General features: G+C 37.8%; 1 protein-coding gene across 3 annotated transcripts in view; it reads right to left on the minus strand.

Moving 5' to 3' along the window:
• Positions 1-12,122, minus strand: part of LPGAT1 (lysophosphatidylglycerol acyltransferase 1) — a 116,711-nt gene that overhangs the window by 76,396 nt on the left and 28,193 nt on the right. The window contains exon 2 of one of the 3 annotated variants that reach the window (XM_082832657.1): positions 7,289-7,346. The exons of the other annotated variants lie outside the window; for them this stretch is intronic. The gene's annotated coding sequence lies outside the window, so the exon portion shown is untranslated. The remainder of the gene's footprint in view (positions 1-7,288; positions 7,347-12,122) is intronic. 3 annotated transcript variants of the gene reach the window in all.

A 12,122-nucleotide genomic window follows, 5' to 3' on the forward strand; every position in this document is an offset into this window, starting at 1 on the left:
AAGAAGGTTATGTAGGAGGAAACTAAATTGTAGATGGTTTGAAAGTCAGAAGTAGAATGTGCTATAGCATGTGTTTGGACAATGCTGGTTATTTTCTCCAATCCATTTTTTTCTTTCTACTTTACAAGAAGTTTTTTTTTTAATTGTAGTATAGTTGACTCAGGGGATTTTTTTTTTTAAGTTGGGCTCATAGCCAACCAAGACGTAGACTACATTTCCCAGCCTCCTTTACAGGGCAGTGTGATCATATGACTATCTTTTGTCCAATGAGATATAAACAGAAGTGTTTATATCAGCTGTGACTTCTCTAAGGTACCTTTAAAGGATGGGGGCACATCCTTTTTTACATCTTCCACTTTCCTGTTAACTAAATAGGGATGAGGGTAACTAGAGCTCAAGTAACGATTTTGGACCAGAAGCTGGAAGTCACAGGCTAACATGAGCAAACAGTGACATAGGAGGAGTCTGGGTCCCTGGTGATCAGGCCATTCTAACCCCAGACTGCTTTCCTCTGGTCTCTTTAACATGAGAAAGATGTAATTTTATATCTTCCTTAAGTCACTAATATTATACTTTGACTTTTCTGTCATGCACAGCCAAACCTAACTCGAATTCACAAAACATGTAATTGAAAGCCAAAAATGCAAGTGTTTATGCATCAGGCACCATCCTGGTTCCAGGTCCCCAGCCCTATGACCCTAATAGATTAGTTACCTGATCTAAGCCTTTGTCTTCTCATATGTAAAATAGGGAGAACATTCCTCAAGGGTGGTTATGAGGAGCAAATTAGATTATATAAAGTATCTAGCACAGTGCTGGTGTACAGCACGCTCTTAATCAATATACTCTTTCTAATTATATACAGGGACATAGCAACAGACCAATATGGGACACAGTGGCTGTGAAAAGTCAGAGGGTATCTACATCTAGAAGATAAGTTTGGCAGTAGTGGACTTCATGGTTTAAAAGGTGAATAGACTACAAGCAGGCAAATGCTTCAGAAAGTCTTCAGGCTAGCCTGTGGCGTTAGCATGGGAACTGAAGCAGATACTTACTGAGCCCTTTTTCTGTCCCAGGCACATTCTAGGGGTTAAAGCTACAATGATAAACAAAAACACACATGTTCTTACACTCACAGAGTTTACAGCCTGGTATGGGAGTCAGACATTAAACTACTCATGAGTAATGATGGTAGGTGCTGAAAAAGAAAGAAACAAAATGTTCTGAGAGCTTGTGTTAGAGGCGAGTAACAGAGTGAGGTAGGATTCAGCTGAGATGTGAAGGATGAACCTGAGTTAACTAAGTGAAAGGAGGCGGAAAGTACATGCCCTGCAGGGAAATGAAAGGCAACGGCCCTGAGATGGAAAGGAGCAGCATAATTTCTCATGAATAAGATAAAGCCAGTGTACCTGAAGTGGTCAGCCCACAGGGGAGCCTAGTATGAGACGAGCTGGAGAGGAAGGCAAGAGACAGGTCCTATAGGGCCTTGTAGACCATCATAAAGGGTTCTGTCCCAAGGATGATTGGCTGCTGGCAGGTTTTGAGCAGAATCCTAGGACGGCAAACCATCCCGGTTTGCCTGGGACTGAGGGATATGAGACTTCAGTGCTAAAACTGGGACAGTTCTGGGCTAACCAAGAGGTTGATCACCTTAGTGATCTAATTTTTCCTAAAGATTACAGTCTGGCTGCCATATGGAAAACCAAGTATAGGAGGACAGGAATGGAATTAATAAGAGCAGTTAGATTGTTGGAGTATCCAGGCAAAGAAGACAGTAGCTTGGGCTGGGGTGGTGGCAGTGAAGTTGAGGGGAAGAGGATGGATTTGAGAGAAATTTAGGAGGTAAAATTGGCAGGACATGGTAAGAGGTTGGAAATGCTATTTCCAAGACCACATGGATTAACTCAAGACCACATGGATTAACTCAAGTTATTTCACTTTCAAAAGTGAAATCTGGACTTCAAATCCCACATAGGAGCTCCTCTGATGATATTCTTCTAAGCACTGAAATACTAGGGTAGACCCAAAAGGACATCACCTTAGCCAAAGTGCAAACTACCTAGTCTAAGCCTTGGTTTCAAGAATCAAAGGGTATAAAGAAAACATTATGGCTCCTTAACTTGCTGCCTTTAGGCAAGGGCCATTTAAATCACCTTAGATCAATGTGTTCCCCAAGGAAAACAATCTTTTTTATAGCTTAACAACTACACCTAACCCCAAAATGAAGCCAGGAACTCTTTCACCTCCTCTAAAGTACTTTTCCTCCTACTAGAAAGTGGTCCAATAGTTACCATGAGCTATTGATCTAGGTTTTATTTGTATGAGAACTTGTGGTCTGACAGTATTTCCAAGTAATCATTTGCTTTTCTTACTTCTTAACCGATATTTCTAAACTGATAACAGTTAAGGAATTTTTTTTTTTAAGTTTTATTGGAACACAGCTCCCCTCCCCCCATCTGATTACATTTTGTCTGTAGTTGCTTTCATCCTACAGTTGCAGAGTTGAGTAGTTGCTTTGGGGGTTTTTGGTGGGTTTTTCGCTTCTTATTTATTTATTTATTTATTTATTTATTTACTTTTGGCCATGCCACCCAGCTTGTGGGATCTTAGTTCCCTGACCAGGGATCAAACCATGGCCCCCGCCATGGGAAGCTCAGAGTCCTAACCACTGGACCACCAGGGAATTGCCAGGAAATTATTATTTACTTATAATTGTCACTGTAGTTTTATGATCATTCTAACATTCTTTGCAAGATGTTCTACCTTTTTAGTAGGAATAGAAAACAGTACATATAACTTTTTTTTTTAACATCTTTATTGGAGTATAATTGCTTTACAATGGTATGTTAGTTTCTGCTGTATAACAAAGTGAATCAGCTATATGCATAGGTATATCCCCATATCCCCTCCCTCTTGCGTCTCCCTCCCACCCTCCCTATCCCATCCCTCTAGGTGGTCACAAAGCACAGAGCTGATCTCCCTGTGCTATGCAGCTGCTTCCCACTAGCTATCTATTTTACATTTGGCAGTGTATATATTTCAATGCTACTCTCTCACTTTGTCCCAGCTATCCCTTCCCCCTCCCTGTGTCCTCAAGTCCATTCTCTACGTCTGCATCTTTATTCCTGTCCTGCCACTAGGTTCATCAGAACCATTTTTTTTAGATTCCATATATATGTGTTAGCATACGGTATTTGTCTTTCTCTTTCTGACTTACTTCACTCTGTATGACAGACTCTAGGTCTATCCACCTCATTACAAATAGCTCAATTTCGTTTCTTTTTATGGCTGAGTTATATTCCATTGTATATATGTGCCACATCTTTATCCATTCATCCGATGATGGGCACTTAGGTTGTTTCCATCTCAGGGCTATTGTAAATAGAGCTGCAATGAACATTTTGGTACATGACTCTTTTTGAATTATGGTTTTCTCAGGTTATATGCCCAGTAGTGGGATTGCTGGGTTGTATGGTAGTTCTATTTTTAGTTTTTTAAGGAACCTCCATACCATTCTCCATAGTGGCTCTATCAATTTACATTCCCACCAACAGTGCAAGAGGGTTCCCTTTTCTCCACACCCTCTCCAGCATTTACTGTTTGTAGATTTTTTGATGATGGCCATTCTGACCTGTGTGAGGTGATACCTCATTGTAGTTTTGATTTGCATTTCTCTAGTGAGCATCCTTTCATGTGTTTGTTGGCTATAACTTCTTAATTGCTGCCTCTTTTTTGCACCATAAAACTATTTGGTAGCTTAGGAAATGAAAGGTTAGGATTGTGAACCAAGCAAGTAATGATGAAAAAAGCTTGATGTTGTAGAATCAAAATTTACACTTAAACACAATTATGCTTTTTTTCCCGTTTATATTTAATCTAAAGTTTCTAATAAACTTGCAGGAACTTCTTTGTTAGTGTTTTTTACACCTGTAAATTGTATAAATGTTTTCTTAGCAAAGTAATAAGTAGCATATCTTAATATTACTAAATTATACTCTATAGGAGCTCAATTATTTTACTTTGCAATAATTAGCACTTTTAACTTAAATTAATTTCATTATAAAAACACTAAAAATAGGGGCTTCCCTGGTGGCGCAGTGGTTGAGAGTCCGCCTGCCGATGCAGGGGACACGGGTTCGTGCCCTGGTCCGGGAAGATCCCACATGCCGCAGAGCGGCTGGGCCCGTGAGCCATGGACGCTGAGCCTGCACATCCAGAGCCTGTGCTCCGCAACGGGAGAGGCCACAACAGTGAGAGGCCAGTGTACCGCAAAAAAAAAAAAAAAAAAAACACTAAAAATAGAGCTACCATATGATCCAGCAATCCTATTCCTGGGCATATATCCAGAGAAAACCATAATCCAAAAGACACATGCACCCCAGTGCTCACTGCAGCACTATTTATAACAGCCAGGATATGGAAGCAGCCTAAATATCCATTGACAGAGCAATGGGTAAAGAAGATGTGGCACACATATACAATGGAATATTACTCAGCCATAAAAAGAATGAAATAACGTTATTTGCAGCAACACGGATGGACCTAGAGATTGTCATACTGAGTGAAGTAAGTCAGACAGAGAAAGACGAATATCATATGATATCGCTTATATGTGGAATCTAAAAAAATAGTACAAATAAACTTATTTACAAAACAGAAATAGAGTCACAGATGTAGAAAACAAAGTTATGGTTGTCAAAGGGGGAAGGGGGAGAGGGATAAATTGGGAGATTGGGATTGACATATACACACTACTGTATATAAAATAGATAACTAATAAGGACCTACTGTATAGCACAGGGAACTCTACTCAGTACTGTGTAATGACCTATATGGGAAAAGAATCTAAAAAAGAGAGGATATATGTATATGTATAACTGATGCACTTTGCTATACAGCAGAAACTAACACAACATTGTAAATCAACTATATTCCAATAAAAATTTTTAAAATAAATAAATAGAAGTCCCTTATCAGGTGATTTGTAAATATTTTCTTTCACTTTGTGGATTTTCTTTTTACTTTCTTGATGATAGAGCACAAAAATTTTTAAATCTGATGATGTCCGCTTTATATAATTTTTCTTCTGTTTCTTGTGATTTTGGTATCATATCTAAGAAACCATTGCTTAATCCAAGACCACAAAGATTTACACCTTTGTTTTCTTCTAACAGTTTAAGTTTTAGTTCCTAAATTTTTTTGTTAATCTTTGTATATTGTGTGAGGTAGAGGTCCAACTTAATTCTTTTGCATGTAGCTCTCCAGTCGTCCCAGACTATTCTTTTTCCATTGGATGGTCTTGGCGCCCCTGTCAAATCAATTGACCTTAAATATGAGGGTATACTTCTGGACTCTCAGTTCTGTCCATTGATCTATATGTCTCTACTTATGCCAGGACTGTGTTGTATTAATTACTGTAGCTTTGTAGTAAGTCTTGGAATTGGGAAGTGTGAATACATCATCTTTGCTCTTTTTTTTTCAAGATTGTTTTGGCTACTCTGTGTCCCTTAAAGTTCCTTATGAATTTTAGAATCAGCGTGTTGATTTCTGCAAAGAAGCCAGCTGGGGTTTTGATAAGGATTGTGTTGTATTTGTAGTGTCCTGGGAAGAAGTACTGCCATCTAAACAATATTGTCTTTTCATTTGTTTAGGTCTCCTTTCATTTCTTTCAACAACATTTTGTAGTTTCTAGAGTATAGGTTTTACATTTCTCATATTAAATTTATTCCTAATTATTTTATTCTTCTTGATAATGTTGTAAGTAGAATTGATTTCCTAATTTCATTTTCAAATTTTTCATTGCAAGTATATAGAAAATGATTTTAGTTTAGTATTAATCTTGTATCCTACAACCTTACTCATTAATAGTTTTTTTAAAGTGGATTTCTTAGGATTTTCTATCTATAAAGTCATGTCGTCTATCCCCTGAATGTTCTTAAAGACTGCAACAATTGCACTGTGGCGGGGCTGAGCTGGGGGGGTGGATCTTCAATCCCTTCAAAATAGTGATATAGGGGCTTCCCTGGTGGCGCAGGGGTTGAGAGTCTGCCTGCCAATGCAGGGGACACGGGTTTGAGCCCTGGTCTGAGAGGATCCCACATGCCGCGGAGCAACTGGGCCCGTGAGCCACAACTACTGAGCCTGCGCGTCTGGAGCCTGTGCTCCGCAACAAGAGAGGCCGCGACAGTGAGAGGCCCGCGCACCGCGATGAAGAGTGGCCCCCGCTCGCTGTAACTAGAGAAAGCCCTTGCACAGAAACGAAGACCCAACACAGCCAAAAATTAATTAATTTAATAAAAAAAAAGTGATATTTTTTTTGCTGAAAGCTTTTCCTTTTTCTAGCTAGAAAGGATGAGTTTCTCAACAAGAAAATTCACTACTAATTCTTTACACATTACATTTCAACTAGATGCAGCTGAAAAATCCAGTTTTGCTCTTTACCCCAAGGGTTGCCCTTATCAACCTACCTAAATATATGAGATGGGGATTTTACTGGTGGTCCAGTGGTAAAGAATCTGCCTTCCAATGTGGGGGATGCAGGTTCGATCTGGGTTGGGGAACTAAGCACATGTCGCAGGGCAACTAAGCCTGTGCACCACAACTACCGAGCTCGCGCGCCACCACGAGAGAGTATGCGTGCCGCAAACTATAGAGCCCAGCTCTTTGGAGCCCGCGTCCACAACTAGAGAGAGAAAAAAACCCACATACCACAGCTAGAGAGACAACCGAGCAGACAGTGCGCCTTAACAAAAAGATCCCGCATGCCTCAACAAAGATCCCGTGTGCCACAGGTAACACCCGACACACACACACACAAATAAGGAAAACAAATAAATTATATAAATAAATATTTTTTAAAATAAATAAATATATGAGATCATGATTCCAAAATAGTGTCAGTATTCCTCTCTTTCATTCAGAAGGCAGCAAGGTTTAATAGAAAGATCTCAGTCTCTGGAGTTGGAAGACTGATTTCCAGTCCAGCTCTGTGCCTATTAGCAGTGAGACTGTGTCTGCCTAACTGACTTCTACATGGTTACTGTTGAAAGCCCAGTGAGCTACTTCTTCAGGCTTCCTTCTGTGAGCTGGCTGTTTCCCCTGCAGAGGACTGGGCCTCAGAGGGGTGGCAGTGCCCTAGAACAGAGGAAGCAGAACCAGCTGAGCTGTACCCTTGGGAAATACCTACTTCTTTTCTTTGGTTTTGTTAGGGGTAATTCCTTTCCTAGTTTCAAACTATGATGACATTCCACCTCATTGAGAAATGCTCTCACTCTAAGGGTGGATCTACCCTTGGTGAAGGTATCTCCAGATCTCACCCAGTCTGGTACCTGCTGGCTGAAGAGGATCTGTGAGATAGATGGGAAAGTCACAGTAGTGATTAGGAAGAACAAACAGGCTGTGGTTTACCTTAGTCACAGAGCCATGGCTTTGTCACCAGGATGGGGGGATTGGCAGGGGGCATTCCATTCCTTAACATAATGCTCATTGCTTTAGCTGCACCACTGCTTCCTTCCTTAATGTGTAATTAAGAACTGACTTTATGAGACAAACAACATGTTCATTGTTAGGCTCAGTAGCATAGTGGCAAGAGTGTGGCCCTATAGTCAGTTTGCTTTTGGTTCAAATCCCGGTTCTATCCCTTAACAGCATGTGGCCCTGGCAATCTACTTAACCCCTCTATGCCCCCATTTCCTCATCCGTAAAAAGAGTATATAGTAATTCACAGAACTGAACAAATATGTATAGTCCTTACCATATGATAAGCGCAATATACATATTAGCTATTAGGAGTAATAGTAGTAGTATTCTTCTTCAAGGCATTTAGTTGATTAAATTAAGACAATTGTTTGAAGTGTTTTTCAATCTTTAGTATGCATAATAATCACCAGGAATGATTTTTTAAAGTGAAAACTTTCAGGCTTTACCCAAGAATTTCTGATTCAGTGGCAGGGCTCATGAAGTTGCATCAGTAGCAAGCAATGTACTCCAAGATTCTGAGTCAATTGATCCGTGGACACTTTTTTAAATGAAATTTTATTTTAATATAATTTCAAATTTACAGAAAAATTGCAAAAAGAGCACAGAGAACTCTCATATATGCTTTACCAAGATTCATCAATTTTTGATAGTTTTCTACATTTGTTTTACCAATCTCTCTTTTTCTCTATTTGTCTCTCTATATAAAATTTTTTTCTAAATCCTTTAACAGTAGGTTGCACTAAGTGTCCACCGACAGAAGACTAGATAAAGAAGATGTGGGAATATTACTCAGCCATAAAAAAGAATGAAATAATGCCATTTGCAGCAAGATGGATGGACCTAGAGATTATCATACTAAGTGAAGTAAGTCAGACAAAGATAAATATCATATGATATTGCTTATATGGGGAATCTAAAAAACGATACAACTGAACGTATTTACAAAACAGACTCATAGACATAGAAAACAAACTTACGGTTATCAAAGGGGAAAGGCGGGGGAGGGATTAATTAGGAGTTTGGGATTAAAATATACACACTGCTGGGCTTCCCTGGTGGTGCAGTGGTTGAGAGTCCGCCTGCCGATGCAGGGGACACAGGTTCATGCCCCGGTCTGGGAAGATCCCACATGCCGCGGAGCGGCTGGGCCCGTGAGCCATGGCCACTGAGCCTGCGCGTCCGGAGCCTGTGCTCCGCAACGGGAGAGGCCACAACAGTGAGAGGCCCGCATACCGCAAAAAAAAAAAAAAAAAAATGTACACACTGCTATGTATAAAATAGATAACCAATAAGGACCTGCTGTATAGTACAGGGAACTATACTCTATATCTTGTGATAAACTATAATAGGAGAAAGTGTAAAAATAATAAACATATGTATAACTGAAACACTTTGCTGCACACCTGAAACTAACACAACATTGTAAATCATCTATATTTCAATAAAAATTTTAAAAAGGAGAGTAATTTGCATATCATGCCCCTTTACTCCTTAAATCTTCAGTCTGTATTTCCTAAGAGTAAAGATATTCTCTCTACATGAACACTCTTCAGTTATCAAATTCAGGAAGTTTAACCTTGAGAAGCTATTTTTACCTAATATATAATCCATTTTCCAATTTTATCAATTGCCTTAATAATGCCTTTTATAACAACTATTTTTCCCCAAACAGGATCCAATCCAAGTATTACATGTTGCATTTAGTGTGACCTCCCTTTGTCTCCTTCAATCTGGAACAGTGCCCCAGCCTATCTTTGTTTTTGTCATATTGACATTGTTTGTAGAATACAAAACAATTATTTTATTGAACGTTTCTTATTGTGGATTTGGCTGATGTTTTCTAGTGATTAGAATTGAGTTATGCAGTTTTGGCAAGAATCCTTCATAACTGATATGTCCTTTTCAGAATATCCCCTCTGGAGACACATGATATCCATTTGTTTCTTATTAATGACATAGACTACACTTTGAAAATACTTGATTACTTTGAGAAGTATTTGTCTAGCCAATTTCTGTTCTAAAAGGCCTTAGAACCTAGAGTGGTCAAAAAAGGAAACAAAACCTCTACTCTTCTGATATTTCTGATTGTTAGTTAAGGGGCTTATCTGTCTATTACCCTGGTACTTCAGAAGACGATCACATAACAACCACAGCTGCTATTACATTCAAACCTACAACACACCTTCATGCTTCACTTATACAACTCCCCGCTCCACCCCTTTTTATTCTTAGTAACTCTGGATCATGACTTTTATTTTGTTGTTTATACTGATAAACTATGTGATTTATCATATGACATAACTAGACCTATCCTTGCTACTGATGGTAGTCTGAGACTAGTAGAGACAATTTAATTAATATCTTGCATCACACATTTTACAATGATATATCAGCCTTGTCTTCAATGGTGTGCTTGAAAGTACTCACTTATTCTTCCTTTATCTCTAAAACACACTTATCAATGAACTATAACTAATGTTTTACCTTATTATTTATATTTCCATGTAAAATCTCTAACCTGCTGTCTCATTGTACCTACTTCATCATTGACTACATAATTCTCCTAGCATTCCTTCATTCATGCATTCATTCTACAAATAGTTCAAAGACTAAGAAAGAATGTGATTTAAGCATTAAAGAAGCTAGCATTTATTGAATATCAGCTTTATGTCAGCCACTATTACATATATTACCTCACAACAACCAGAGAGGAATGTTTTTGTTACCAACATTTTACAGACAAGGAAACTGAATTAAATAAATTAACTTGACACCAAACCACTAACAAGTGATAGAACTGAGACTTAGTCCTACATCTGATTAACTCTAAATATACTCTTCATGGGTACTACCTATAAAATTGCAATGGTAAAGACAGAGGGAACAAAATTAAATTTACAAATTTCAGACAGCCTCTCAAAATTGAAAGTGCAACTTAAGGTCAAATGAAAGCATTACCTTACAAATGGGTAGGAAACTTACCGAACTTTTACCCCTCAGGGCCCTTCAGGGTAAAACCAGAAGTTTCAAAATAGATTCCTTTGAAAACTTTGACAATAAAGTTGAAGTTCCTGTGTTCTCTCCCATCCTACCCACCCTTCTTCCTTTCCATTTGTTACTATTATTGTGCTTTTATACTCTGCTGTAAAATAATGTGACTAAAAATACAAATTAATGCAAAAATAGCATGCTATATGTAATACTGTACAACTTGGTATTGTCACTAAATATGTTTTCATCTAGCATTTCTAAAGAACATTTGTCTGACATACGATGTTTAAATACACATTTCTAATAGATTTATTTTAAAGACTGTATAGTATGAATATGCCAAATGGTATAATTTTTTACAATTTATTTATGTATTCTAATGAAAAATATTCAGGTTCATAATGGGTTATTAGGGAAGCTAAATTGATTAGAAAATGCCTTTAACTTTTGAGATTAGCATTATGAATAAAGCTCCCAAAGCCAGAGGACAAAGGATGCCTGGAGTTGGCATTTGGTGTTAGGAAGACCCTTTGGCTTGAGTCTTACCATCTCAAAGGGGTCTCCAACTAGACACTATTTCAACAATAACTATGTATTAGGAAAAAGAGACAAATGTCAAAGTGAATGGTATGTTAAAGACTAATATATTTTCTCACATGTACACATTATCTTTTTTACTTATTTAATTATTAACAAACTTTATTTTTCAGAGCAGGTTTAGATTTCCAGCAAAATTGAGCAGAAAGTACAGAGTTCCCATATAATCCTTGCCTTACACATGTCCAGTCTCTCACACTGAGTTTTTAATCATGAATTGGTGCTGAATTTTGTGAAATATTTTTCCTGCATCTATTCACATGTTCATATGATTTTTCTCTTCTGGACAGTTGATGTGATGTGTTACATTAATTGATTTTCAAATGTTGATCCATCCTTGCCTACCAAGGATAAATCCCGCTTGGTCGTGGTACATAATTCTTTTTGTACATTGTTGGATTCAATTTGTTGACTATTTTTGCATCTATGTTCATGGTCCATTGTTGGTCTATAGTTTCCTTTTCGTGTACTATCTTTGACTGGTTTTGATATTAGAGTAATGCTGGCCTCATAGAATGAGTTTAGAAGTGTTTTATTGGCTTCTATCTTTTGGAATAAATTGCAAAGAATTGGTATAATTTGTTCTTTAAATGTTGAATAAAATTCCCCAGTGAGCTCACCTGGGCATGGTGCTTCCTGTTTTAAAAGGTTATTAATGATTGATTCAACTTCTTTAATAGCTGTAGGCTTATTCAGATGGTCTGCTTCTTCTTGTGTGAGTTTTGGCAGATTGTCTTTAAAGGAATGGGTCCATTTCATCTAGGTTATCAAATTTGTGGACATAGAGTTGTTCATAGTGTTCCTTTAATATACTATTAAAATCCATGGGATCTGTAGTGATGTCTCCTCTTTCATTTTTGATATTAGTAATTTGTATCTTCTTTCTTTCTTTTTCTTAGTTAGCCTGGCTAGAGGCTTATCAAATTTATTAATCTTTTCAAAGAACTAGCTTTGTTTTTTATTTTTCTATATTCTTTCTCTAAAACTCTTCATTTCTTTATCTAGATACATTTCTGATCTATATAATTTTCATTCCCTCTGAATAATTTTTTAAA

The sequence above is a fragment of the Leucopleurus acutus genome (assembly GCF_964270905.1).
Source record: "Leucopleurus acutus genome assembly, chromosome: 2".
NCBI classification, from domain to species: domain Eukaryota; kingdom Metazoa; phylum Chordata; class Mammalia; order Artiodactyla; family Delphinidae; genus Leucopleurus; species Leucopleurus acutus.